The sequence below is a fragment of the Rhinoderma darwinii genome, unplaced genomic scaffold, assembly GCF_050947455.1.
Source record: "Rhinoderma darwinii isolate aRhiDar2 unplaced genomic scaffold, aRhiDar2.hap1 Scaffold_523, whole genome shotgun sequence".
Classification (NCBI taxonomy): Eukaryota; Metazoa; Chordata; class Amphibia; order Anura; family Rhinodermatidae; genus Rhinoderma; species Rhinoderma darwinii.
Window position 1 is genome coordinate 29,144 of NW_027464072.1, and position 27,397 is coordinate 56,540.

Consider the following 27,397-nt stretch of genomic DNA (forward strand, 5'->3'; position numbering starts at 1 on the left):
AAAAAATTCTTTTATTTTCCTTTTCATTTTCTCCCACCATGCGGTGATGGGAGCCCGTGTGTCTCTCACCCGCCTACTCTCTTTGTAAAATTCAATAAAATCTGTAAAAACCTGTGGATCATCTAAAAGGGAAACATTTAACTTCCAGGACTTTTTACTAATAATGTTATTAAAATCACGCTTTACATAAAATGATAAAAGCTTGTGATCAGAAAAAACATTGGTTAAAACTTCACATTTAAAAGGCAGTAGATTCTCATTACAAAATATAAAATCTATCCTGGAGCTACAGGTGGCGTTGCTCCAGGTAACGCCGGCTTCCTCTGGACTGCTCCTGTTACACTCTTTATAAACGTCTTTTAATTTAAAATCACCCACCATATCTTTGAGCAGTCCAGAGGTCTTGTCATAGTTTCTGCTTGTAGCGCTGGTAAGCCGGCGTTCCCCCCTCAGGATACAATTAAAATCACCTGCGAGGATAAAAGGCTCAGTCGTGTTAATAAAAAGAGGTAAAATCGCTAACATTTCTGCTCTTTCATTTTTATCTGGTGAGCCGTAAAAATTTAAAAACTGCCATTTCACACCGTCAATAAAAGCCTTAACCAATAAAATACGTCCTGGAAGAATCTCTTGGATAAAATCGATTAAAACGTTTCCCTTAAAAAGAATGGCGACCCCTGCTGATCTGGACTCGTTAGATCCAGACCAGACTGATGGACCATACTTCCAATCCTCTTGGTATTTATGGTACTTCATCATATGGGGAATGCCGCACTCCTGCAGGAAAAAAACAGAGGCTGCCAGGCCAGCTAAAAAGCTGAAGAGAGCAACCCTTCTAACTTTGGACTTGGCGCCCCTCACGTTGAGGGAGATTCCCTTTACTTCTGACATTGTGGAGATTAAAATAGCGTCTTGATTTTAAAATAATAAATATTCGTGGAACTTAAAATCAGACATTTCCTCCACCAGCATTACCAGAACTCTCGTTTGCGCTCATATCCCCACCCTCGTCCGAATCGCCTGCAAAGAGGGACGAAAAGGGAGAGGAACTACCTTCACTGAGGGCCGTGCCAGCAACTCTTATCTCATACAAGGGGAGCCCAATCTCGCCTAGCGTCACCTGGGTCTCAACTGGGTGACCACGTAGGTCCATTTCGGGTGGGTCCCCCAAGGGCCCCGCCTCTCCCCCCAGGCTCTGATGACGCCGTCTTAGAGGGGGAGGTTGCGCACATGGCGGGGTGTCCGGTATCTGGGAGGGAACAGTGCCCACCCTCCTCACCAGGTCAGGCGAGGAGGTGGTCCTAGGAGGAGCCTCACTTTTTTTCACGGTTGTGTCCATCTGCTCCTCCCCTGATTCCCTCCTACCAGCACGCTCCTGTTTTCCCTTTTTTCGGGGACCCACCGCTACCCAGTTCTCCTGCTCGGAGTCAGACTCCTGAGACCCAGGTACAGGAGCAGGCCCGGCACCCACTGGACAACCAGCCCTCTGGGATGCCCCAGTATCATCGGTGGCCTGCTCCTTTTCCGCCTTCCTCTTAGATTGCCTTTTTTCTTTGGCATTGGGCTCCATCCTTTCCTCAGAGGTTGCTGGCCGCGAGGCACCCGCTTTGGCTCCATTACTTCGCACCACTGAAGCCCAGGTGCCTCGCTGCTCCTTCGCTGCCCCGGCATGCTCCTCTCCCAGGGGGTGGGACTGGTCTGCTGGTGGAGCACGTGGGGGCGCCTCGGGTTGCTCATTTTCTTCGCCTCGGTACCTATGGGGACAAGAATAGTACAGATGACCAGTTTTTTGGCAAAAATTACATTTTTTCTCTTGTGTGCACTCTCTCATATTGTGCTCTTTGCTTCCACAGTTTCTACAGGTGACATCGCAGTTAAAACTGGTATGTCCATAGGTACCGCAGGCCCTGCAGAAGTTTGGCATCCCTGAAAAATAGAGGTCGCCATTCACATTTCCAATTTTAAAACGAGCCGGTGGTAATCTCGTTTCTTGGGTGGAGGGGTCCTTTATCAATGTTACTAAGAACTTCCACTTGACGGTCCACACTCCACACTCGTTCATAACTCTCCCCAACAGTTTGACATTCTTGAAGTAGGCAGCTAAGAATGCTGCCACTTCCATATCCTTCACATATGGGGAGTACATTTTAATCACCACGAGTTTCGTAATTTCGAAGGCATGTTCTACTACCTGGACTCCCGCTACCACGAGTTCACCTTTTCTCCTCTCAGCTCGGTCCATGGCATCACGGAGGATTCCTTCTCCCATAAAGGTGACATCGAAAATTCCTCGTTTCGGGTAGTCCTGGATAGCCAGAATCTCATTCTTGTGGACCGCCAGTAGTTCTTCCAAGATCTTGTGGACCAAGAACTTTACGCCACGTGGACCGCCTCCACCCTCTGCCACGATAAATCGGGCAGAGTTCCTTAGCCGGGCATACACCGGCACCGCATCAGGCTCGCCTGCCATTTCCGTGGCCAGGCCGAACCGCACAGCAATTGCTGCGCCCTATGGGGTCCTGAGACTTACCAAAGGGCTGGGGGGGGATCGCAACTCGTTGCTCAGGACTAAGCCTCTCTCCCAAATAGCAGCACGGGGGTGAAGTCCAGGCGAACCTGGACGATCCCCCGAGGCCGAGAGAGAGGGTACCTGAGCACCTTCTGACTAAAAACCTCCTGTATAAATACACTTGGTCTTAGCCAAAAGGCCGAGAAGCGATAACCCGAGCGGCCCTTGCCTTGCCCGAGCCTGTCCCATACTGCTGTTCACCCCTTGCAGCGATTGATTCAGCCTACTCCTAGGCAATTCCATGGGGCCCTGCAGGCTCACACACATTTACAGCTACTAAGCGGGAGGGAGGTGAATAAAGGCCGGAGAGGAAGCCAGACAGGATTTGCTTCTTTTGCTTGCACCACAATGCAGTGCTGAAAGAGGAGGAATCTACATAAAAACGCCTTCCTGGCAACGCCCAAATGCCCTCCTGCCATGCAGATAAACACTGGCAGCGGCAGCAAGTGCATGCCCACAGCCACCCCTTGTTCCTTCACACCTTGTATCAGCTTTAATCCAGTCCTGTGCTGCCTGCTGAGCAGCACTGAACAACACTGCCTGGGCCCAGGCTTTTATCTCTGAGGCAGGCCCCATTATGATGTCAGAAAGCTGGCTCTGGAATCCTGAGGGCTCCACTATGACACGTGCAAAGTTCCGTCTGAACTTTATATAAGACGGTGAGGCTCAGTCAGTCACTCAGTGTTGCCTGAGAGGGCAACACTGCAACAGCCGGCCGCCAGGCTGTCTTTTTTTTGCACATTTATTTGCCTCCAGGAGGCCACAAGAGGGAGACAAGGGACTGCAAAATGGAAAATAGGCATCCACCAACTTTACAGACAACTTCTCTTTGCTCCTACAACCTCCATCCTTGCACAGTTTGTTATTCTTCCAGGTAACATAGTAACAAATCCAAATTGCTGCTCTCTTTGTAGGCAAGCAAGGGTTTGTTGCAACTGCAATTCTTACTTCTTCTTGAAATGTAGGGACGACAGTACATTCCATCACATCCATCTAGTGTACACAGGTAGGTCCATTGTGGCGGGTAGGCGGCTGGCTGCTTTAATGGCTGTTTGCTGTTCCCCTACTCCACTCCACTCCACTATTTGACTGTGGTGCTGCATCAATCAGTGGCTGGCTCAGGTGCAGCTCTTTAACTTACCTAGGAGGGAGGGCGGAGAGAAGACAAGGAAGGTGAATGAGCTGTTCCAATGTGAAATGCCGGAAACACAGAAACACAGAAGACACACACACACACAACAAGAGGTGGCAATGTATTCATTAATTGCATTTAATAAATGAGCTCATTATCACACATGACTGTACAAATGCATTGTCCAACAGGTGTTGAAATAATGGGATTAAAAGGGGAGATCCCATCAGAAAGACAAAAACAATAGCAAACACAAATAGCACTTTTGGAATCTGATTTTAGTCAACACATAAGGGAAGGGTGCACCGGTCCTGGAAATACTGCAATACCAGGTCAATGCGTGGAGTGGACAGAGCAAGCTCTATTTCCATCTCCCTGTTCTAAAAATCCATTTAATATATGGTCCCCAGATAGGGGACGTATCAGATATTAAACTGATAAGAACAGATTTTTTTTTTTTTTTTTTTATTGAAAGCCCGAGCCGTGCTTTCTATCACCCAAGTGCATAAAAAGTGCAGAGGTGCCACACAAAAAGTGCACAAGGATGCGGTCTATCGCAGCCCTTCTCTTAAAAGAGAGAGGCCCCGCATAACCATTCCCTGACCCTCCAAACCATAGGCCTAGAGGATCAAGGATCGATGGTCCCCCCTCGCCGAAGCTTAGGGAGACCCAAACACACTCCTAGGCTTCTACCTGGGCTGCCACCCCAGTGTCCACCTAGGAGCCTGCATCCTAGTTGCACCTCCCCTCCGAAGAAGGGAGGCCGGGTTGCAGGGGAAAAAGGAACCAGAAGGCCACACATTTTCCCCCTAGACCTCAGGAGGGTCCCAAAAGGGCACCGCATCCCAAAATCCTTGTGACAAACGTGACAAACACACAGTGAAAAACAAAATTAAATAAGTGGATGTGCGCTGTGATACAGCCTGGACATCCGCCAGGTATATAAAAATTCCTCATCTCCCAGCCAGAAGGCCGGGAGAATAAAGGTGTGTGCTTAAAAGTGTGAAAGAAGAGTGCGTGCAAGTGTGCCTTCACTCAGTGGGATCCCACCCCCAGTGAGTTAGGGCACCCCAGGGTCACCAGCCCTGGGGCACATAGCAACTCGGGCTTTCAAACTACCCGACCTCCTGACCTCGATCCGGCGGTCGCCTGGTCACCTACAAATGGTACCTTTAAACCAAATGCGTACACCAGAGCGATGACCGTTGTGGTTCCCTGCCCTCACCTCGGCGTTCTGTCATCCCCCTACGATGGCCCACGTACCACCGGCAGGGATGATTACTAACCTCAGCTTGAGCAGGTACTACACTTGATCTTAGCCAAAAGGCCGAGAAGCGATAACCCGAGCGGCCCTTGCCTTGCCCGAGCCTGTCCCATACTGCTGTTCACCCCTTGCAGCGATTGATTCAGCCTACTCCTAGGCAATTCCATGGGGCCCTGCAGGCTCACACACATTTACAGCTACTAAGCGGGAGGGAGGTGAATAAAGGCCGGAGAGGAAGCCAGACAGGATTTGCTTCTTTTGCTTGCACCACAATGCAGTGCTGAAAGAGGAGGAATCTACATAAAAACGCCTTCCTGGCAACGCCCAAATGCCCTCCTGCCATGCAGATAAACACTGGCAGCGGCAGCAAGTGCATGCCCACAGCCACCCCTTGTTCCTTCACACCTTGTATCAGCTTTAATCCAGTCCTGTGCTGCCTGCTGAGCAGCACTGAACAACACTGCCTGGGCCCAGGCTTTTATCTCTGAGGCAGGCCCCATTATGATGTCAGAAAGCTGGCTCTGGAATCCTGAGGGCTCCACTATGACACGTGCAAAGTTCCGTCTGAACTTTATATAAGACGGTGAGGCTCAGTCAGTCACTCAGTGTTGCCTGAGAGGGCAACACTGCAACAGCCGGCCGCCAGGCTGTCTTTTTTTTGCACATTTATTTGCCTCCAGGAGGCCACAAGAGGGAGACAAGGGACTGCAAAATGGAAAATAGGCATCCACCAACTTTACAGACAACTTCTCTTTGCTCCTACAACCTCCATCCTTGCACAGTTTGTTATTCTTCCAGGTAACATAGTAACAAATCCAAATTGCTGCTCTCTTTGTAGGCAAGCAAGGGTTTGTTGCAACTGCAATTCTTACTTCTTCTTGAAATGTAGGGACGACAGTACATTCCATCACATCCATCTAGTGTACACAGGTAGGTCCATTGTGGCGGGTAGGCGGCTGGCTGCTTTAATGGCTGTTTGCTGTTCCCCTACTCCACTCCACTCCACTATTTGACTGTGGTGCTGCATCAATCAGTGGCTGGCTCAGGTGCAGCTCTTTAACTTACCTAGGAGGGAGGGCGGAGAGAAGACAAGGAAGGTGAATGAGCTGTTCCAATGTGAAATGCCGGAAACACAGAAACACAGAAGACACACACACACACAACAAGAGGTGGCAATGTATTCATTAATTGCATTTAATAAATGAGCTCATTATCACACATGACTGTACAAATGCATTGTCCAACAGGTGTTGAAATAATGGGATTAAAAGGGGAGATCCCATCAGAAAGACAAAAACAATAGCAAACACAAATAGCACTTTTGGAATCTGATTTTAGTCAACACATAAGGGAAGGGTGCACCGGTCCTGGAAATACTGCAATACCAGGTCAATGCGTGGAGTGGACAGAGCAAGCTCTATTTCCATCTCCCTGTTCTAAAAATCCATTTAATATATGGTCCCCAGATAGGGGACGTATCAGATATTAAACTGATAAGAACAGATTTTTTTTTAAGTTGGCTACCCCTTTTCAGGGGTGTCAATGATTTATTTCATGATAAAAAATACAGTTTACAATAAAACCAACTTTTGTACAAATGAATAACAATAAAATCAATATTTCATTGCATTACATTACATAAAAGGGACATGGTGGCAAATCTTTATATGTTGGAGTTCCATTCTTTCACAAACCATTTATTAAGAAGGGTGGCATTTCTTTTTTTGTCTAATAAATAATAAATGTACATTTCGCTAAAACAAAGACCTAAAACATCATCAGTAGATAAAACATCGTGCTTAAAAATCAGGATGTTCCTGGCCTTCCATAGAGCTTCTTTGGCGCAATTCATCGTCTTCCACGCTATTATCTTTTGGCTCGCGGTTGGGCATCCAAATAGTCCATATAAAATATCTTCATAATTCAAGTCTTTCAGGTCTGCCATCTTTACCAAAAGAGGGAATATTTTTTTCCAAAATTCCTTCGCAAAATCACACGTCCAAAAAATGTGTCGAATCGTTTCCTCGGCCTGGCAGCCTTCCCTCGGGCAGACGGCAGACCTCGCGAGCCTCCTTCTGTATTGGAATGCCCGGCATGGAAGACATTGATGAATGCAGCTCCAGGCCAGGTCCATCTGTGTATTAAAAAGATAAAACACATTAATAATTTTGAAGATAAAAGCACTTCGTTCCTCATTAAAATTCTCAATCCTGCTGACCGTCTCACTTTCTCTTAGGTCTTTAATTAATTTTTTACTATTTTTCAGCTCATTTACATTTTTTCCCTTCAGGTTGAATAAGGTCACTATCTTTTCTAAAATCACATAGTTTATTGAGAGTTTAAAAGCGTAAGGTGAGGATAAAACAGTGTTGAACCACCCAAACCTTCGCATTAAAAACCCTGTATTAAAACGTAAAAAATAGGACCAATAATGTTCTTTAAAAAGGGAATTAAAACAGAAACTGAAGAACTTGATTAAAAGAAACCTGTTAAAATTCGGAAAATCTTTGCCACCCTTCGGTTTGGATTTCATCACAATCTCTCTTTTAAGTTTCTCCATTCTGGAACTCCAAAAGAAGGTAAAACATGCTTTAGTAATTTTTTGCAATAAAACCGTGGGGGGAGGGAAAACCATACTGAGATATAAAAGCAGGGGTAAAATGACCATTTTAATAATTAAAACTTTTCCCTCCATGGTAAGTTTTCTCATGTTCCACATACATATTTTTTGATTTACCTTCTGCGCCACCATGTCCCAACTGATAAAACCATTATCGCACTCACTGAAGGAGACACCTAAAATCGTAATATTATCTGACACAGGGACGGGTATGTCTCTAAAAGCCATGCTTCCTATATTTAAAATATTACTTTTGTCGAAGTTCACCTTAAAACCGGAAGCACAGCAATAAAACTCAATTTGTCTGAGGGTTCTCTGAAGCGACAGGGTGTCCCTGCAAAAAACCGCTACATCGTCCATGTACCCCACTGCTTTAGCCTCTACGCCGCCACCCCCGGGCAGGGGGACTCCACGTATTAACTTATCGCGGCGAATTGTACACAGTAGAGGCTCTAATGCGCAAATAAAAAGCAGTGGGGACAAGGGACACCCCTGCTTCACCCCTGAGTCTAAAATCACGTCCTGTGTCTTAAAACCATTCACTAAAATTTTGCTTGTGCAATCTTTATAAAAGGCTTTAAGTGATAATAAAAATCCTTCAGGTATACCCATACGCTCTAAAACCTTAAAAAGATAAAAATGAGAGACACGGTCGAACGCCTTCTCGAAGTCTATAGATAAAATGGCTAATTTACCTCTTCTAGACCTCGTGTCCTCAATCACATCTTTTACCAGGTTAAGATTATCCCAGATGCTGCGGCCTGGCACCCCACACACCTGGTTAGAGTGTACAATGTGGGGTATTATGGCTTTTAATCTATTTGCGCACACTTTTGCCATTATTTTATAGTCGCTATTCAGAAGGGTTATTGGTCTCCAGTTCTTCAAAACTGCGATGTCACCTTTCTTATGTAGCAGGGAGACCTCACCCTTCCGCCAGGACTTAGGCAGCATCTTGGAATTAAAAACTTCATAAAAAAGGCTAAAAAGATCCTCTTTTAAAATGTCATAAAATTTGACATAAAACTCACTGGGTATACCGTCCGGTCCGGGAACTTTTCCGGCTTTAAAACTCTTTACCGTTTCTAAAACCTCCTGCTCCTGTAATAAAAAATTCTGGGAGACAGGGTCTAAAACAGTAGTAATCTCCTTCAGTGAGTCACGCATAAAATTATGATCCACAGTTTTAACACTAAAAAGGTCAGCATAAAACTCATGAACTTTACTTAAAATACCCTGTACATCTGACACACCTTCAATATTTTTAATAATAGCCTTTTTATTGTTAATTTTTTTAAAAAAGTACCTGGAGCAGGTCTCATTCTCCTCCACATGCTGAATTTTGGAACGAAAAATGATTTCTTTGCCTTTCTGCTCCAGGCACTGAGCTATTTCTTTTTTTAAATTAGTGATGTCAGTTTTAACGTCAATTTCATTATCTCTCATCTTGTACAGGGTCTGCAGACGGGTGCTGAGAATTTTAAAAAAAACATGTTTTTCTCTGGCTTTCGCCACGCTCTTTTTAATAAAAAATTCCTTTATTCTTTTTTTCATTTTCTCCCACCATGCACTGATGGGAGTACGCATGTCTCTCCCCCGCCTGCATTTTTGGTAAAATTCAATAAAATCAGTAAAAACCTGTGGATCATCTAAAAGGGAAACATTTAACTTCCAGGACTTCTTACACACCGGTTTATTAAAATCACGCTTTACATAAAATGATAAAAGCTTGTGATCTGAGAAAACATTAGTTAAAACTTCACAATTAAAAGGCAGTACATTCTCATTACAAAAAATAAAATCTATCCTGGAGCTACAGGTGGCGTTGCTCCAGGTAACGCCGGCTTCCTCTGGGCTGCTCCTATTACATTCTTTGTACAAATCTGTTAATTTAAAATCATTTACAATATCTTTGAGCAGTCCAGAGGTCTTATCGTAATTCCTACTTGTAGTACTGGTAAGCCGGCGTTCCCCCCTCAGGATACAGTTAAAATCACCTGCGAGGATAAAAGGCTCAGTTGTATTAATAAAAAGAGGTAACATTTCTAGCATCTCTGCTCTCTCCTTTTTGTCAGGTGAGCCGTAAAAATTTAAAAACTGCCATTTTACGCCGTCAATAAAAGCTTTAACCAATAAAATACGTCCTGGAAGAATCTCTTGAATAAAATCAATAAAAACGTTTCCCTTAAAAAGAATGGCGACCCCTGCTGATCTGGACTCGTTAGATCCAGACCAGACTGATGGACCATACTTCCAATCCTCTTTGTATTTATGGTACTTCATTGCATGGGGAATGCCGCACTCCTGCAGGAAAAAAACAGAGGCTGCCAGGCCAGATAAAAAACTGAAGAGAGCAACCCTTCTGACTTTGGACTTGGCGCCCCTCACGTTGAGGGAGATCCCCTTTATTTCAGACATCGTGGAGTTTTAATTGTGTTAGTCTTGATTTTAAAAAATAAATAATCGTGTTACTTAAAATCAGACTTGGCCTCCACCAGCAATACCAGAAATCTCGCTTGAACTCATCTCCCCGCCCTCGTCTGACTCTAGCGAGAAAGGGGATGATTCAGGAGAGGAACTACCTTCCGTGAGCGTCGAGCCAACAGCCCTCATCTCGTATACAGGGAGTCCAGATTCACACAGCCTTACCTGGGTCTCTAACGGCTGACCATATAGGTCTGTATCGGGTGGGTCCCCCAAGGGCCCCGCCGCTCCCCCCTGAGGCCGTGCAGGCCGTGCAGGCCGTTCTAGAGGGGGAGGTTGCGCACATGGCGGGGTGTCGGTTGGCTCGGGGGGAACAGTGCCCACCCTCCTCACCAGTAACGACGAGGGGGCGGTCCTAGGAGGAGCCTCACTTTGCTTTACGGACGTATCCATTTGCTCCTCCCCTGTCACCCCCCTACCGGCACGCTCCTGTTTACCCTTTTTACGGGGACCCACTTTCAGCCAACCTTCCTCTTCAGACTCCGTATCTAGAGACCCAGGATTGGGAGCAGGCCCGGCATCCACTGAGCAACCAGCACTCTGGGATGCCTCAGTTATCTCACTGGCCTGCCCCTTCTCAGCCTTACGTTTGGCTTGGCGTTTTTCCTTCGCACTGGACTCCCTTCTCTCCTCTGAGGCTGTTGGCTGTGAGGTACCTGCTTTGGCTCCAACAGACCGTACCCTTGAAGCCCAGGTACCCCGCTGCTCCTTTGCAGCACTGGCTTGTTCCTCTCCCTGAGGGCGGGGCTGGTCCGCTGGTGGAGCACGTGGGGGCGCCCCGGGTTGCTCTTCTTCTCCGCTTCGGTACCTATGAGGACAAGAAAAATACAAGTGACCAGTTTTTTGACAAAAGTTGCATTTTTTTTCTTCTGTGCACTCCCTTATATTGTGCTCTTTGCTTCCACAGTTTCTGCAGGTGACATCGCAGTTAAAACTGGTATGTCCATAGGTACCACAAGCCCTGCAGAAGTTTGGCATCCCTGAGAAGTAGAGGTCGCCATTCACATTTCCAATTTTAAAACGAGCCGGTGGTAATCTCGTTTCTTGGGTGGAGGGGTCCTTAATCAGCGTAACTAAAAACTTCCATTTGGCGGTCCACACTCCACACTCGTTCATCACTTTCCCCAGGAGTTTGACATTTTTGAAGTAGGCAGCTAGAAATGCTGCCACTTCCATATCTCTCACATATGGGGAATACATTTTAATCACCACGAGTTTGGTTATTTCAAATTCATGCTCTACTACCTTGACTCCCGCTGCTACGAGTTCACCTTGTTTCCTCTCAGCTCGGTCCATAGCATCACGGAGTATTCCTTCTCCCATGAAGGTGACATCGTAGATTCCTCGCTTCGGGTAGTCCTGGATAGCCAAGAGCTCGTTCTTGTGGACCGCCAGCAGATCTTCCAAAATGGCGTGGACTAAAAATTTAATACCACGGGGACCGCCTCCACCCTCTGCCACGATAAATCGTGCAGAATTCTTAAGCCGGGCGTACACCGGCACCGCATCGGGTTCGCCTGCCATTAGCGTGGCCAGGTCGAACCGCACAGCTTTCGCTGCGCCCCTTGTCTTACGGAGACCAAGGGGCTGGGGGGGATCGCAACTCGTTGCTCAGGACTAAGCCTCTCTCCCAAATAGCAGCACGGGGGTGAAGTCCAGGCGAACCTGGACGATCCCCCGAGGCCGAGAGAGAGGGTACCTGAGCACCTTCTGACCAAAAACCTCCTGTATAAATACACTTGGTCTTAGCCAAAAGGCCGAGAAGCGATAACCCGAGCGGCCCTTGCCTTGCCCGAGCCTGTCCCATACTGCTGTTCACCCCTTGCAGCGATTGATTCAGCCTACTCCTAGGCAATTCCATGGGGCCCTGCAGGCTCACACACATTTACAGCTACTAAGCGGGAGGGAGGTGAATAAAGGCCGGAGAGGAAGCCAGACAGGATTTGCTTCTTTTGCTTGCACCACAATGCAGTGCTGAAAGAGGAGGAATCTACATAAAAACGCCTTCCTGGCAACGCCCAAATGCCCTCCTGCCATGCAGATAAACACTGGCAGCGGCAGCAAGTGCATGCCCACAGCCACCCCTTGTTCCTTCACACCTTGTATCAGCTTTAATCCAGTCCTGTGCTGCCTGCTGAGCAGCACTGAACAACACTGCCTGGGCCCAGGCTTTTATCTCTGAGGCAGGCCCCATTATGATGTCAGAAAGCTGGCTCTGGAATCCTGAGGGCTCCACTATGACACGTGCAAAGTTCCGTCTGAACTTTATATAAGACGGTGAGGCTCAGTCAGTCACTCAGTGTTGCCTGAGAGGGCAACACTGCAACAGCCGGCCGCCAGGCTGTCTTTTTTTTGCACATTTATTTGCCTCCAGGAGGCCACAAGAGGGAGACAAGGGACTGCAAAATGGAAAATAGGCATCCACCAACTTTACAGACAACTTCTCTTTGCTCCTACAACCTCCATCCTTGCACAGTTTGTTATTCTTCCAGGTAACATAGTAACAAATCCAAATTGCTGCTCTCTTTGTAGGCAAGCAAGGGTTTGTTGCAACTGCAATTCTTACTTCTTCTTGAAATGTAGGGACGACAGTACATTCCATCACATCCATCTAGTGTACACAGGTAGGTCCATTGTGGCGGGTAGGCGGCTGGCTGCTTTAATGGCTGTTTGCTGTTCCCCTACTCCACTCCACTCCACTATTTGACTGTGGTGCTGCATCAATCAGTGGCTGGCTCAGGTGCAGCTCTTTAACTTACCTAGGAGGGAGGGCGGAGAGAAGACAAGGAAGGTGAATGAGCTGTTCCAATGTGAAATGCCGGAAACACAGAAACACAGAAGACACACACACACACAACAAGAGGTGGCAATGTATTCATTAATTGCATTTAATAAATGAGCTCATTATCACACATGACTGTACAAATGCATTGTCCAACAGGTGTTGAAATAATGGGATTAAAAGGGGAGATCCCATCAGAAAGACAAAAACAATAGCAAACACAAATAGCACTTTTGGAATCTGATTTTAGTCAACACATAAGGGAAGGGTGCACCGGTCCTGGAAATACTGCAATACCAGGTCAATGCGTGGAGTGGACAGAGCAAGCTCTATTTCCATCTCCCTGTTCTAAAAATCCATTTAATATATGGTCCCCAGATAGGGGACGTATCAGATATTAAACTGATAAGAACAGATTTTTTGATTGAAAAATGCTTTATTGACAATCAATCGTCATCATACAAACATTACTGCGACGCAGCGCAAGCCATGAAGCAGCAAATAATAAATAATAACAGTCGTCAAACATAACATGACAGTATAATACACAGTACAGGCTAGCCTATGCTATACATTACACCACATGCTACACTAACATTCTTGCATTCACTAAAGCCAAACAACAAAGCATTACAGACAAGTGATGGGATAGGGGAGTGGGTAGGAGGGGATAGGGAAGGGGGAAATCACAGGCCCGAAGCTTTATTGAAAGACAACACACAAGAAGGGAGAGTGGGGGGAAGGGGAGTATCAGTCCTCTTCCTCATCGACGTCCGGGCTGTCCCAGGTGGAATAGTCTCTGAGCAGGCTGTGGATCAGCCTGCGGCAGTCCTGGACGGACACACTCTCTCTCCGCAAAATCAGACGGTTCCTGGCAAACCATATAGCGTCCTTAAAGCAGTTCATAAGGCGCCAGGCTTCCTGGATTGCTCCATCCGTGGTATTCCCAGGAAATAGTCCATAAAGTACCGAGCGGTACGACAGTCTGTTCCTGGGTACTGAGTCCTTGAGTTCATGTTCCAAGGCTTTCAACAGACCCTGTGCAAAGGGGCACTGCCAGAAAATGTGCAAAGATGTTTCCTCCGTGAAGGGGCACCTGGGGCAGTACCGGGTCTTGCACAGGTTGCGGGCATGCATGAATGACCTAAGAGGCAGTCCTCCCTGGATGGCCATCCATGAAATGTCCTTGTGCCCGTTGGTCAACCTGCCAGATGACACGTTAGTCCAAACAGTCTCCAACGTGTCGGCATGAAGCCCTGGAACAGACTCCAGTGAGTCCTTTGCTCTGATGTGCTTGTGGATCGTCTTAGGTTTCCACAAGTCGGGCTTAAGACCCTCCAGTTGATGCTCCCTCACGAACCGGACGACATCTCCGTAGAACCAGGGAGCGTGCCAGTTGTAAGGGAAGGAGCTGTCCCACTTGTCCCAGCCAAAACCTCGCCAGAGGGGAAGGAGGAAGTAGCGGGACATGGCCTTGCCCGCAGAGCCGTTTGCTGTCCTCAGAGTCCTACGAACACAGTCACATACAAAAGCGATCCGCAGCAGAGTGGGAATGTCGGGTATACCCTTCCCACCTTTGCGGGGCTCCTTGTACATAACAGTCCGCTTTACTCTGTCCATTTTCGAGCCCCAGATGAAGCGAAACACAGTCCTGGTAATGGCCCTCGAGACGGTGGCAAGAGGGGGCCATGCCTGTGCAGTGTATTGTAGCACAGGCAAGACTTCGTTACGCAGGACCATTGCTTTGCCCTCAATAGTGAGTTGTCTGAGGCTCCACAGTCCGATCCTTTGGTTGACTTTGGCCAAGCGTTCTTCCCACGACTTTAGGGCTGCACCTTCCTTACCGAACCAGACTCCCAGAATTTTGATGAAGTCCGGCTTGATAGTAAACGGGAAGGAGGCAGGAGAAGGCAGGTACCACTTTCCGAAGAGCATGGCTTCCGACTTCCCGCAGTTGACTTTTGCCCCTGAAGCGCGTCCGAACTCCTCACAGGTCTGGACGAGTGCAGTCACCGAACTCTGGTCAGCGCAGAAGACGGTCACGTCGTCCATGTACAGCGAGCATTTGACCTCGAAGTGTCCTGGACCTGGTGCGGTGATCCCTCTGATCTCTCCATTCTGCCGGATAGCCTCTGCGAAGAGCTCTATAACACAAACAAAAAGGAGAGGTGAAAGAGGACAGCCTTGTCTAACCCCCGACGATACAGGAAAGGGGTCAGTCTTCCAGCCGTTCACCAGCACCGAGCTGTAAATGTCGCAATACATCAGGTTAACATACAAACAGAACAACCTGCCAAGCCGCAGCCTACGCAGAGCCTTACCCATGAATTCGTGAGAGACCCGGTCAAAAGCCTTCTCCTGATCCAGACTGACCAGGGCCGCGTGTGTACGGCGGCTTTGCATGTAATGCACCGTGTCCCTCACCAGGGCAAGACTGTCGGCCACCCTACGGCCAGGAATGCCGCAGGTTTGGTCCGATCCGATGATCTGTCCGATGACAACCTTCAGTCTGTTGGCCAATACTTTGGCGAGGATCTTGTAGTCCACGTTCAGGAGAGAGATGGGACGCCAGTTTTTCAGGTCACATCTCTCCCCTTTCCGCTTATACAAGATCGTGATCATGCCTTCTCTCAAGGACGGTGGCATTCTACCCTCCACCACCATCTCCTCATAGAGCTCCAGCAGGTCCGGACTGATCAAGTCCCCCAGCGCTACATAGAGCTCTGCTGGGAGACCATCACTGCCCGGGGTCCTGCCGGGTCTGAAGGATTTAGCGGCAGAGAGCAGTTCCTCCACCGTCAGGGGTACATCCATAGCCTCCGTACCTGCAGGATCAAGATGATTAGTGATACCTGACAGGAATTTATCGGCGGCTTCGGGGTCAGTGGTTTTCCGGGAGTAGAGGCTTCGGTAGTAGTCTGTGACGACTCCCATCACCTCCTTCTTCCCAGAATGCATGTTTCCGGTCTCATCTCGAAGTTCCTTCAGGGGCGTGTGGCCGGCATGGAGTTTCCTGAAAAAGAACGAGTTACATTTCTCACCCTTCTCCAGGTTCTCCACCTTGGAACGAAAGACAATTCGCTTGGATTCCTCCTCAAAGTGCCTTTTCAGGCCCTTTTTGGCTTCCTCCAGCTCCTTCCTGACGTCCCAGCCGCATTGAAGGAGGTCTTGCAGGGATCGCAGCTGACGCTGCATCTCTCTGAAGTCTCTCTTCCTCTCACACGCCTGTTGACGACTTTTTGCCTGAAAGAAACAACGAAATTCAACTTTAACATATTCCCACCAGTCACAGGTTTTGTCAAAGAAAACTTTATCATTCCTCCAAACAATATAGGCGTCTCTAAGTTCCGCCAGTACCTCCTCTCTTTCCAGCAGGGCACAATTCAGCTTCCAGGAGCCAGGGCCGGGAGGAAAACCGTGGCCGATGGCACCCTGGAAGAGAATGGCCCTGTGGTCAGAGAAGAAGCAGGGGACCATGGAGTGCCCATGCTGCTTGACTGCCCGGGAGGTGAACACAAAGTCAATCCGAGAACGAAGTGAGCCATCGGGTCGGCTCCATGAATAGTTCACAGAGCCAATCCCCATGGAGCCCACAACGTCCTGCAAGGATGCTTCGGTTACCATCTCGATAAGCAGTTTGGAACTGACATCCAGTTTGATTGAAGTGCCGGAACTTCGTCCATCCTCTTCGATGGGGCAGTTGAAGTCCCCGGCCATCACCACTGCCCTAGTGGTGGCGAGCTGGGTCCGCAGGGTCTGGAATAGTTCCAGGCGCTCAGCCTTCATAGGGGGAGCGTACACGTTGATGAGCCTAATCGGCTCTCCTGCCCAGGAACCGTCTACGACCAACAAGCGGCCGCAGGCGAGCTCCTGGACAGAGTCAACAGTAAATACGCTTCCCCTAATCAGGATGGCAACCCCTGCAGACTTACAGTCGCCCCCACCAGACCAGTAGGACGGGCCATGGGTCCACTGCCTGGCCAGATGATGGTATGACCTGGAAGAGGGGAGAGTACATTCCTGCAGCATAAATACATCACTCGACTGCTTGGAAAGAAAAGTTAGCACCATCTGACATCTAGTCCTATCTCTAACACTCCTCACATTGAGGCTAAAGATGTTAAGTTTAGCAGCCATGGGGGAGAATAAAGAAGGTTAGTGCAAACGATACACCTTAGTTACCAGTCCGGTCGGGCGGATCCTCCTCTCCTGGCGGGTCCGAAAGATCCAGCAGGCCCTCTGACAAAAATTGTTCCAGGATTGTAGCCACCTGGATGTCTGTTGTGAAGTCGATGACCTCAGGTTCAGACACGAGTTCCTCCACCATCTGCTCCATTTCCTCCTGCTGCGCAAGGGAATCTTCGCAGATTTCCACGACTTGTCGCTTTGAGGACTCAGCAGCTGGGCTGTCCCTCACCTTTCTCTTCCTCTGGATGGCACCTGAGGAGACAAGAGGGGGAAAATCCTCCAGGGAGAGGACTCCAGCAGCTGGAGGGGAAGATGTTAGTGCTGCTGGAGCTGGGGAGAAGGGAGGCTGGGTTGGGAGAGGTGCAGGTGACAGGACCACTGAGATGGGTGGGTAGGAGAAGGTGAGAGCCTCAGTGGGGGTGACAGGGGTTGGGGACGGGGGGGTGGGGAGGGCCGGGCGAGGGAGGGTGGGAAGGGTAGGGCGAGGGAGGGCCGGGAGACGGGGGGGAGGGACTGTCGTCTTCTTACCATCCTTCTTATTCCCGGTCTTCTGCGCCGCTGGAGCTCTGGCTGGGGCGGGGTTCCCTCTGGCCGGAGCTTTCGCCGCTACAGTTGCCCAGGATCGATCCCTCTTCGGGCAGTCCTTGTAGGAGTGGGCTGCTTGTCCGCAGAGGTTGCACATTGTCCGTTTCGGGCAGTCTTTGGTCTCGTGTCCTGTTACCCGGCAGTTCTTGCAGGCGTCCTCCTTGCAGTCCTTCACCGAATGACCCTTCTTGCTGCATCTCCTGCAGATCTGCGGCATGTCCGGGTAGTAGATGAGGCCGTAGGAGTTGCCCAGCGAGAATGACTGGGGCAGGTGTTGGAGGCCGTCTTCCGCGCTGGAATCCTTGTTCAGTCGGACGATTACCGACCACTTGCCAGTCCAGAAGCCGAGTCCGTTCAGGATGTGGGTGGGTTCCCTCACCACTGTGCAGAACCGCTTCAGGAGCGTGGTGATGTCTTTGCCGGGGGTGTGTGGGTTCCGCATTGAGACCGTCACCCGCCTTTCCTCTCTTTGGACAGGGCAGTTGCCCACAAAGCGAGAGAAAGGGGATTCAGGCCTCGCCGCTTTCACCATCTCCCAGTACCTTCTGCAGATGTTGATCGAAGCGAAGGTCACGAAGAACATCCCGGTCATGAAGGCCTGGATGCTGATGGTCTCCGGCTTAGCGAAGCCCTGGTCCAGGAGCATCTTCTGGCAGAACACTTCTTCCGTCATGTCCGGCACTCTCCCGTCCACCTCCTTCAGCTTCAGGGCCACCGTCTGCTTCATCCAGGGCTCCAGGGTTGGAGCAGCCTGGTTCGGCTTCCTGGTGGCCTGTTGGCTTGAGGAGGCTTCAGGAGGAGATGTCCTGGCCTGGGCCGGCTCACCTGGTCCATCAGCCTTCTTCTTCTGGGTGGCAGGGTTGCTGGTTGAGGCCATGGCTTCTTCCAGCTGTTCCTGTCGCTTGGGGAGGATCTTCGATAGCTCTTTCCCGAAGGGGGCGGAGCTATGCAAATCTTCTCCTTGCTGGCCGAGGTTCTTCCACGAAATTTCTTCCGCAGCGGTTCCTCGTCGAGCTTCTTCTGCGGCCGAGCTTCTTCAAAGATCCCCTTCAGCAGCGGCTCTTCTCCGAAGGTCTCTGTCGCAGTTCTCCTTCTTCTTCCCGGCAGCGATCTCCCGGAGCTTCTTCCTCGATGGCGGCTTCTCCCTTCTGGATCGTCGTCTTCGCTGGTTCTTCTCCGCAGTTCGTCGCCGGCTTCGTCTGGAACGCTCTTGGATCGCTAAGCTAGTGTTTATAGCCCCCAGTGGTTCTCCGAGCTATCTATCCTTACAAGGACTGATAAGAACAGATTTTTTTTTTTTTTTTTTTTTTTATTGAAAGCCCGAATCGTGCTTTCTATCACCCAAGTGCATAAAAAGTGCAGAGGTGCCACACAAAAAGTGCACAAGGATGCGGTCTATCGCAGCCCTTCTCTTAAAAGAGAGAGGCCCCGCATAACCATTCCCTGACCCTCCAAACCATAGGCCTAGAGGATCAAGGATCGATGGTCCCCCCTCGCTGAAGCTTAGGGAGACCCAAACACACTCCTAGGCTTCTACCTGGGCTGCCACCCCAGTGTCCACCTAGGAGCCTGCATCCTAGTTGCACCTCCCCTCCGAAGAAGGGAGGCCGGGTTGCAGGGGAAAAAGGAACCAGAAGGCCACACATTTTCCCCCTAGACCTCAGGAGGGTCCCAAAAGGGCACCGCATCCCAAAATCCTTGTGACAAACGTGACAAACACACAGTGAAAAACAAAATTAAATAAGTGGATGTGCGCTGTGATACAGCCTGGACATCCGCCAGGTATAAAAATTCCTCATCTCCCAGCCAGAAGGCCGGGAGAAAAAAGGTGTGTGCTTAGAAGTGTGAAAGAAGAGTGCGTGCAAGTGTGCCTTCACTCAGTGGGATCCCACCCCCAGTGAGTTAGGGCACCCCAGGGTCACCAGCCCTGGGGCACATAGCAACTCGGGCTTTCATACTACCCGACCTCCTGACCTCGATCCGGCGGTCGCCTGGTCACCTACAAATGGTACCTTTAAACCAAATGCGTACACCAGAGCGATGACCGTTGTGGTTCCCTGCCCTCACCTCGGCGTTCTGTCATCCCCCTACGATGGCCCATCAACCACCGGCAGGGATGATTACTAACCTCAGCTTGAGCAGGTACTACACTTGATCTTAGCCAAAAGGCCGAGAAGCGATAACCCGAGCGGCCCTTGCCTTGCCCGAGCCTGTCCCATACTGCTGTTCACCCCTTGCAGCGATTGATTCAGCCTACTCCTAGGCAATTCCATGGGGCCCTGCAGGCTCACACACATTTACAGCTACTAAGCGGGAGGGAGGTGAATAAAGGCCGGAGAGGAAGCTACACAGGATTTGCTTCTTTTGCTTGCACCACAATGCAGTGCTGAAAGAGGAGGAATCTACATAAAAACAGATCTTTATTGACAATCAATCGTCATCATACAAACATTACTGCGACGCAGCGCAAGCCATGAAGCAGTAAATAATAAATAATAACAGTCGTCAAACATAACATGACAGTATAATACACAGTACAGGCTAGCCTATGCTATACATTACACCACATGCTACACTAACATTCTTGCATTCACTAACGCCAAACAACAAAGCATTACAGACAAGTGATGGGATAGGGGAGTGGGTAGGAGGGGATAGGGAAGGGGGAAATCACAGGCCCGAAGCTTTATTGAAAGACAACACACAAGAAGGGAGAGTGGGGGGAAGGGGAGTATCAGTCCTCTTCCTCATCGACGTCCGGGCTGTCCCAGGTGGAATAGTCTCTGAGCAGGCTGTGGATCAGCCTGCGGCAGTCCTGGACGGACACACTCTCTCTCCGCAAAATCAGACGGTTCCTGGCAAACCATATAGCGTCCTTAAAGCAGTTCATAAGGCGCCAGGCTTCCTGGATTGCTCCATCCGTGGTATTCCCAGGAAATAGTCCATAAAGTACCGAGCGGTACGACAGTCTGTTCCTGGGTACTGAGTCCTTGAGTTCATGTTCCAAGGCTTTCAACAGACCCTGTGCAAAGGGGCACTGCCAGAAAATGTGCAAAGATGTTTCCTCCGTGAAGGGGCACCTGGGGCAGTACCGGGTCTTGCACAGGTTGCGGGCATGCATGAATGACCTAAGAGGCAGTCCTCCCTGGATGGCCATCCATGAAATGTCCTTGTGCCCGTTGGTCAACCTGCCAGATGACACGTTAGTCCAAACAGTCTCCAACGTGTCGGCATGAAGCCCTGGAACAGACTCCAGTGGGTCCTTTGCTCTGATGTGCTTGTGGATCGTCTTAGGTTTCCACAAGTCGGGCTTAAGACCCTCCAGTTGATGCTCCCTCACAAACCGGACGACATCTCCGTAGAACCAGGGAGCGTGCCAGTTGTAAGGGAAGGAGCTGTCCCACTTGTCCCAGCCAAAACCTCGCCAGAGGGGAAGGAGGAAGTAGCGGGACATGGCCTTGCCCGCAGAGCCGTTTGCTGTCCTCAGAGTCCTACGAACACAGTCACATACAAAAGCGATCCGCAGCAGAGTGGGAATGTCGGGTATACCCTTCCCACCTTTGCGGGGCTCCTTGTACATAACAGTCCGCTTTACTCTGTCCATTTTCGAGCCCCAGATGAAGCGAAACACAGTCCTGGTAATGGCCCTCGAGACGGTGGCAAGAGGGGGCCATGCCTGTGCAGTGTATTGTAGCACAGGCAAGACTTCGTTACGCAGGACCATTGCTTTGCCCTCAATAGTGAGTTGTCTGAGGCTCCACAGTCCGATCCTTTGGTTGACTTTGGCCAAGCGTTCTTCCCACGACTTTAGGGCTGCACCTTCCTTACCGAACCAGACTCCCAGAATTTTGATGAAGTCCGGCTTGATAGTAAACGGGAAGGAGGCAGGAGAAGGCAGGTACCACTTTCCGAAGAGCATGGCTTCCGACTTCCCGCAGTTGACTTTTGCCCCTGAAGCGCGTCCGAACTCCTCGCAGGTCTGGACGAGTGCAGTCACCGAACTCTGGTCAGCGCAGAAGACGGTCACGTCGTCCATGTACAGCGAGCATTTGACCTCGAAGTGTCCTGGACCTGGTGCGGTGATCCCTCTGATCTCTCCATTCTGCCGGATAGCCTCTGCGAAGAGCTCTATAACACAAACAAAAAGGAGAGGTGAAAGAGGACAGCCTTGTCTAACCCCCGACGATACAGGAAAGGGGTCAGTCTTCCAGCCGTTCACCAGCACCGAGCTGTAAATGTCGCAATACATCAGGTTAACATACAAACAGAACAACCTGCCAAGCCGCAGCCTACGCAGAGCCTTACCCATGAATTCGTGAGAGACCCGGTCAAAAGCCTTCTCCTGATCCAGACTGACCAGGGCCGCGTGTGTACGGCGGCTTTGCATGTAATGCACCGTGTCCCTCACCAGGGCAAGACTGTCGGCCACCCTACGGCCAGGAATGCCGCAGGTTTGGTCCGATCCGATGATCTGTCCGATGACAACCTTCAGTCTGTTGGCCAATACTTTGGCGAGGATCTTGTAGTCCACGTTCAGGAGAGAGATGGGACGCCAGTTTTTCAGGTCACATCTCTCCCCCTTCCGCTTATACAAGATCGTGATCATGCCTTCTCTCAAGGACGGTGGCATTCTACCCTCCACCACCATCTCCTCATAGAGCTCCAGCAGGTCCGGACAGATCAAGTCCCCCAGCGCTACATAGAGCTCTGCTGGGAGACCATCACTGCCCGGGGTCCTGCCGGGTCTGAAGGATTTAGCGGCAGAGAGCAGTTCCTCCACCGTCAGGGGTACATCCATAGCCTCCGTACCTGCAGGATCAAGATGATTAGTGATACCTGACAGGAATTTATCGGCGGCTTCGGGGTCAGTGGTTTTCCGGGAGTAGAGGCTTCGGTAGTAGTCTGTGACGACTCCCATCACCTCCTTCTTCCCAGAATGCATGTTTCCGGTCTCATCTCGAAGTTCCTTCAGGGGCGTGTGGCCGGCATGGAGTTTCCTGAAAAAGAACGAGTTACATTTCTCACCCTTCTCCAGGTTCTCCACCTTGGAACGAAAGACAATTCGCTTGGATTCCTCCTCAAAGTGCCTTTTCAGGCCCTTTTTGGCTTCCTCCAGCTCCTTCCTGACGTCCCAGCCGCATTGAAGGAGGTCTTGCAGGGATCGCAGCTGACGCTGCATCTCTCTGAAGTCTCTCTTCCTCTCACACGCCTGTTGACGACTTTTTGCCTGAAAGAAACAACGAAATTCAACTTTAACATATTCCCACCAGTCACAGGTTTTGTCAAAGAAAACTTTATCATTCCTCCAAACAATATAGGCGTCTCTAAGTTCCGCCAGTACCTCTTCTCTTTCCAGCAGGGCACAATTCAGCTTCCAGGAGCCAGGGCCGGGAGGAAAACCGTGGCCGATGGCACCCTGGAAGAGAATGGCCCTGTGGTCAGAGAAGAAGCAGGGGACCATGGAGTGCCCATGCTGCTTGACTGCCCGGGAGGTGAACACAAAGTCAATCCGAGAACGAAGTGAGCCATCGGGTCGGCTCCATGAATAGTTCACAGAGCCGATCCCCATGGAGCCCACAACGTCCTGCAAGGATGCTTCGGTTACCATCTCGATAAGCAGTTTGGAACTGACATCCAGCTTGATTGAAGTGCCGGAACTTCGTCCATCCTCTTCGATGGGGCAGTTGAAGTCCCCGGCCATCACCACTGCCCTAGTGGTGGCGAGCTGGGTCCGCAGGGTCTGGAATAGTTCCAGGCGCTCAGCCTTCATAGGGGGAGCGTACACGTTGATGAGCCTAATCGGCTCTCCCGCCCAGGAACCGTCTACGACCAACAAGCGGCCGCAGACGAGCTCCTGGACAGAGTCAACAGTAAATACGCTTCCCCTAATCAGGATGGCAACCCCTGCAGACTTACAGTCGCCCCCACCAGACCAGTAGGACGGGCCATGGGTCCACTGCCTGGCCAGATGATGGTATGACCTGGAAGAGGGGAGAGTACATTCCTGCAGCATAAATACATCACTCGACTGCTTGGAAAGAAAAGTTAGCACCATCTGACATCTAGTCCTATCTCTAACACTCCTCACATTGAGGCTAAAGATGTTAAGTCCAGCAGCCATGGGGGAGAATAAAGAAGGTTAGTGCAAACGATACACCTTAGTTACCAGTCCGGTCGGGCGGATCCTCCTCTCTGGAGCCTGGCGGGTCCGGAAGATCCAGCAGGCCCTCTGACAAAAATTGTTCCAGGATTGTAGCCACCTGGATGTCTGTTGTGAAGTCGATGACCTCAGGTTCAGACACGAGTTCCTCCACCATCTGCTCCATTTCCTCCTGCTGCGCAAGGGAATCTTCGCAGATTTCCACGACTTGTCTCTTTGAGGACTCAGCAGCTGGGCTGTCCCTCACCTTTCTCTTCCTCTGGATGGCACCTGAGGAGACAAGAGGGGGAAAATCCTCCAGGGAGAGGACTCCAGCAGCTGGAGGGGAAGATGTTAGTGCTGCTGGAGCTGGGGAGAAGGGAGGCTGGGTTGGGAGAGGTGCAGGTGACAGGACCACTGAGATGGGTGGGTAGGAGAAGGTGAGAGCCTCAGTGGGGGTGACAGGGGTTGGGGACGGGGGGGTGGGGAGGGCCGGGCGAGGGAGGGTGGGAAGGGTAGGGCGAGGGAGGGCCGGGAGAGGGGGGGGAGGGACTGTCGTCTTCTTACCATCCTTCTTTTTCCCGGTCTTCTGTGCCGCTGGAGCTCTGGCTGGGGCGGGGTTCCCTCTGGCTGGAGCTTTCGCTGCTACAGTTGCCCAGGATCGATCCCTCTTCGGGCAGTCCTTGTAAGAGTGGGCTGCTTGTCCGCAGAGGTTGCACATTGTCCGTTTCGGGCAGTCTTTGGTCTCGTGTCCTGTTACCCGGCAGTTCTTGCAGGCGTCCTCCTTGCAGTCCTTCACCGAATGACCCTTCTTGCTGCATCTCCTGCAGATCTGCGGCATGTCCGGGTAGTAGATGAGGCCGTAGGAGTTGCCCAGCGAGAATGACTGGGGCAGGTGCTGGAGGCCGTCTTCCGCGCTCGAATCCTTGTTCAGTCGGACGATTACCGACCACTTGCCAGTCCAGAAGCCGAGTCCGTTCAGGATGTGGGTGGGTTCCCTCACCACTGTGCAGAACCGCTTCAGGAGCGTGGTGATGTCTTTGCCGGGGGTGTGTGGGTTCCGCATTGAGACCGTCACCCGCCTTTCCTCTCTTTGGACAGGGCAGTTGCCCACAAAGCGAGAGAAAGGGGATTCAGGCCTCGCCGCTTTCACCATCTCCCAGTACCTTCTGCAGATGTTGATCGAAGCGAAGGTCACGAAGAACATCCCGGTCATGAAGGCCTGGATACTGATGGTCTCCGGCTTAGCGAAGCCCTGATCCAGGAGCATCTTCTGGCAGAACACTTCTTCCGTCATGTCCGGCACTCTCCCGTCCACCTCCTTGAGCTTCAGGGCCACCGTCTGCTTCATCCAGGGCTCCAGGGTTGGAGCAGCCTGGTTCGGCTTCCTGGTGGCCTGTTGGCTTGAGGAGGCTTCAGGAGGAGATGTCCTGGCCTGGGCCGGCTCACCTGGTCCATCTGCCTTCTCCTTCTGGGTGGCAGGGTTGCTGGTTGAGGCCATGGCTTCTTCCAGCTGTTCCTGTCGCTTGGGGAGGATCTTCGATAGCTCTTTCCCGAAGGGGGCGGAGCTATGCAAATCTTCTCCTTGCTGGCCGAGGTTCTTCCACGAAATTTCTTCCGCAGCGGTTCCTCGTCGAGCTTCTTCTTCTGCGGCCGAGCTTCTTCGAAGATCCCCTTCAGCAGCGGCTCTTCTCCGAAGTTCTCCTTCTTCTTCCCGGCAGCGATCTCCCGGAGCTTCTTCCTCGATGGCGGCTTCTCCCTTCTGGATCGTCGTCTTCGCTGGTTCTTCTCCGCAGTTCGTCGCCGGCTTCGTCTGGAACGCTCTTGGATCGCTAAGCTAGTGTTTATAGCCCCCAGTGGTTCTCCGAGCTATCTATCCTTACAAGGACTGATAAGAACCAGATACTACACTTGATCTTAGCCAAAAGGCCGAGAAGCGATAACCCGAGCGGCCCTTGCCTTGCCCGAGCCTGTCCCATACTGCTGTTCACCCCTTGCAGCGATTGATTCAGCCTACTCCTAGGCAATTCCATGGGGCCCTGCAGGCTCACACACATTTACAGCTACTAAGCGGGAGGGAGGTGAATAAAGGCCGGAGAGGAAGCCAGACAGGATTTGCTTCTTTTGCTTGCACCACAATGCAGTGCTGAAAGAGGAGGAATCTACATAAAAACGCCTTCCTGGCAACGCCCAAATGCCCTCCTGCCATGCAGATAAACACTGGCAGCGGCAGCAAGTGCATGCCCACAGCCACCCCTTGTTCCTTCACACCTTGTATCAGCTTTAATCCAGTCCTGTGCTGCCTGCTGAGCAGCACTGAACAACACTGCCTGGGCCCAGGCTTTTATCTCTGAGGCAGGCCCCATTATGATGTCAGAAAGCTGGCTCTGGAATCCTGAGGGCTCCACTATGACACGTGCAAAGTTCCGTCTGAACTTTATATAAGACGGTGAGGCTCAGTCAGTCACTCAGTGTTGCCTGAGAGGGCAACACTGCAACAGCCGGCCGCCAGGCTGTCTTTTTTTTGCACATTTATTTGCCTCCAGGAGGCCACAAGAGGGAGACAAGGGACTGCAAAATGGAAAATAGGCATCCACCAACTTTACAGACAACTTCTCTTTGCTCCTACAACCTCCATCCTTGCACAGTTTGTTATTCTTCCAGGTAACATAGTAACAAATCCAAATTGCTGCTCTCTTTGTAGGCAAGCAAGGGTTTGTTGCAACTGCAATTCTTACTTCTTCTTGAAATGTAGGGACGACAGTACATTCCATCACATCCATCTAGTGTACACAGGTAGGTCCATTGTGGCGGGTAGGCGGCTGGCTGCTTTAATGGCTGTTTGCTGTTCCCCTACTCCACTCCACTCCACTATTTGACTGTGGTGCTGCATCAATCAGTGGCTGGCTCAGGTGCAGCTCTTTAACTTACCTAGGAGGGAGGGCGGAGAGAAGACAAGGAAGGTGAATGAGCTGTTCCAATGTGAAATGCCGGAAACACAGAAACACAGAAGACACACACACACACAACAAGAGGTGGCAATGTATTCATTAATTGCATTTAATAAATGAGCTCATTATCACACATGACTGTACAAATGCATTGTCCAACAGGTGTTGAAATAATGGGATTAAAAGGGGAGATCCCATCAGAAAGACAAAAACAATAGCAAACACAAATAGCACTTTTGGAATCTGATTTTAGTCAACACATAAGGGAAGGGTGCACCGGTCCTGGAAATACTGCAATACCAGGTCAATGCGTGGAGTGGACAGAGCAAGCTCTATTTCCATCTCCCTGTTCTAAAAATCCATTTAATATATGGTCCCCAGATAGGGGACGTATCAGATATTAAACTGATAAGAACAGATTTTTTAAGTTGACTACCCCAACTTTGGGGGTAACCGTTTATTTAAAATTTTTCAGGTTTTACAATAAATTAACATTTTTCAACATTTTTACAGGGATTCAAATTTTACAACAATGGTTAAAAAATAAATACAAATTGTCAGATTAAAATCATACAATTTATAAAAGGGCACTTGGTGGCATCATATTATAGAATTCCATTCGCTAAAAAACCATTTTCTACTTAAAACAGGAGAGAATTTTTTGTCTAAAAGATAATACTTGT

The 27,397-nt window shown here is 50.2% G+C and overlaps 2 non-coding genes and 5 pseudogenes across 2 annotated transcripts; all 7 read right to left on the reverse strand.

Annotated features, from left to right (window-relative positions):
- Positions 1-3,996: 3,996 nt before the first annotated feature.
- On the reverse strand, positions 3,997-4,182 carry LOC142721902 (U2 spliceosomal RNA). Its single transcript, XR_012874248.1, has one exon. It is a non-coding gene; the product is annotated as a U2 spliceosomal RNA (small nuclear RNA).
- Positions 4,183-4,970: 788 nt separating this feature from the next.
- Positions 4,971-5,040, reverse strand: LOC142721844 (U2 spliceosomal RNA; annotated as a pseudogene).
- Positions 5,041-6,316: 1,276 nt separating this feature from the next.
- On the reverse strand, positions 6,317-6,485 carry LOC142721893 (U2 spliceosomal RNA; annotated as a pseudogene).
- Positions 6,486-13,114: 6,629 nt separating this feature from the next.
- On the reverse strand, positions 13,115-13,289 carry LOC142721862 (U2 spliceosomal RNA; annotated as a pseudogene).
- A 6,446-nt stretch (positions 13,290-19,735) lies between these two features.
- Positions 19,736-19,805, reverse strand: LOC142721843 (U2 spliceosomal RNA; annotated as a pseudogene).
- Positions 19,806-25,601: 5,796 nt separating this feature from the next.
- On the reverse strand, positions 25,602-25,704 carry LOC142721835 (U2 spliceosomal RNA; annotated as a pseudogene).
- A 1,276-nt stretch (positions 25,705-26,980) lies between these two features.
- LOC142721870 (U2 spliceosomal RNA) lies at positions 26,981-27,167 on the reverse strand. The gene has a single exon (XR_012874227.1). It is a non-coding gene; the product is annotated as a U2 spliceosomal RNA (small nuclear RNA).
- Between the last annotated feature and the right edge of the window lie 230 nt (positions 27,168-27,397).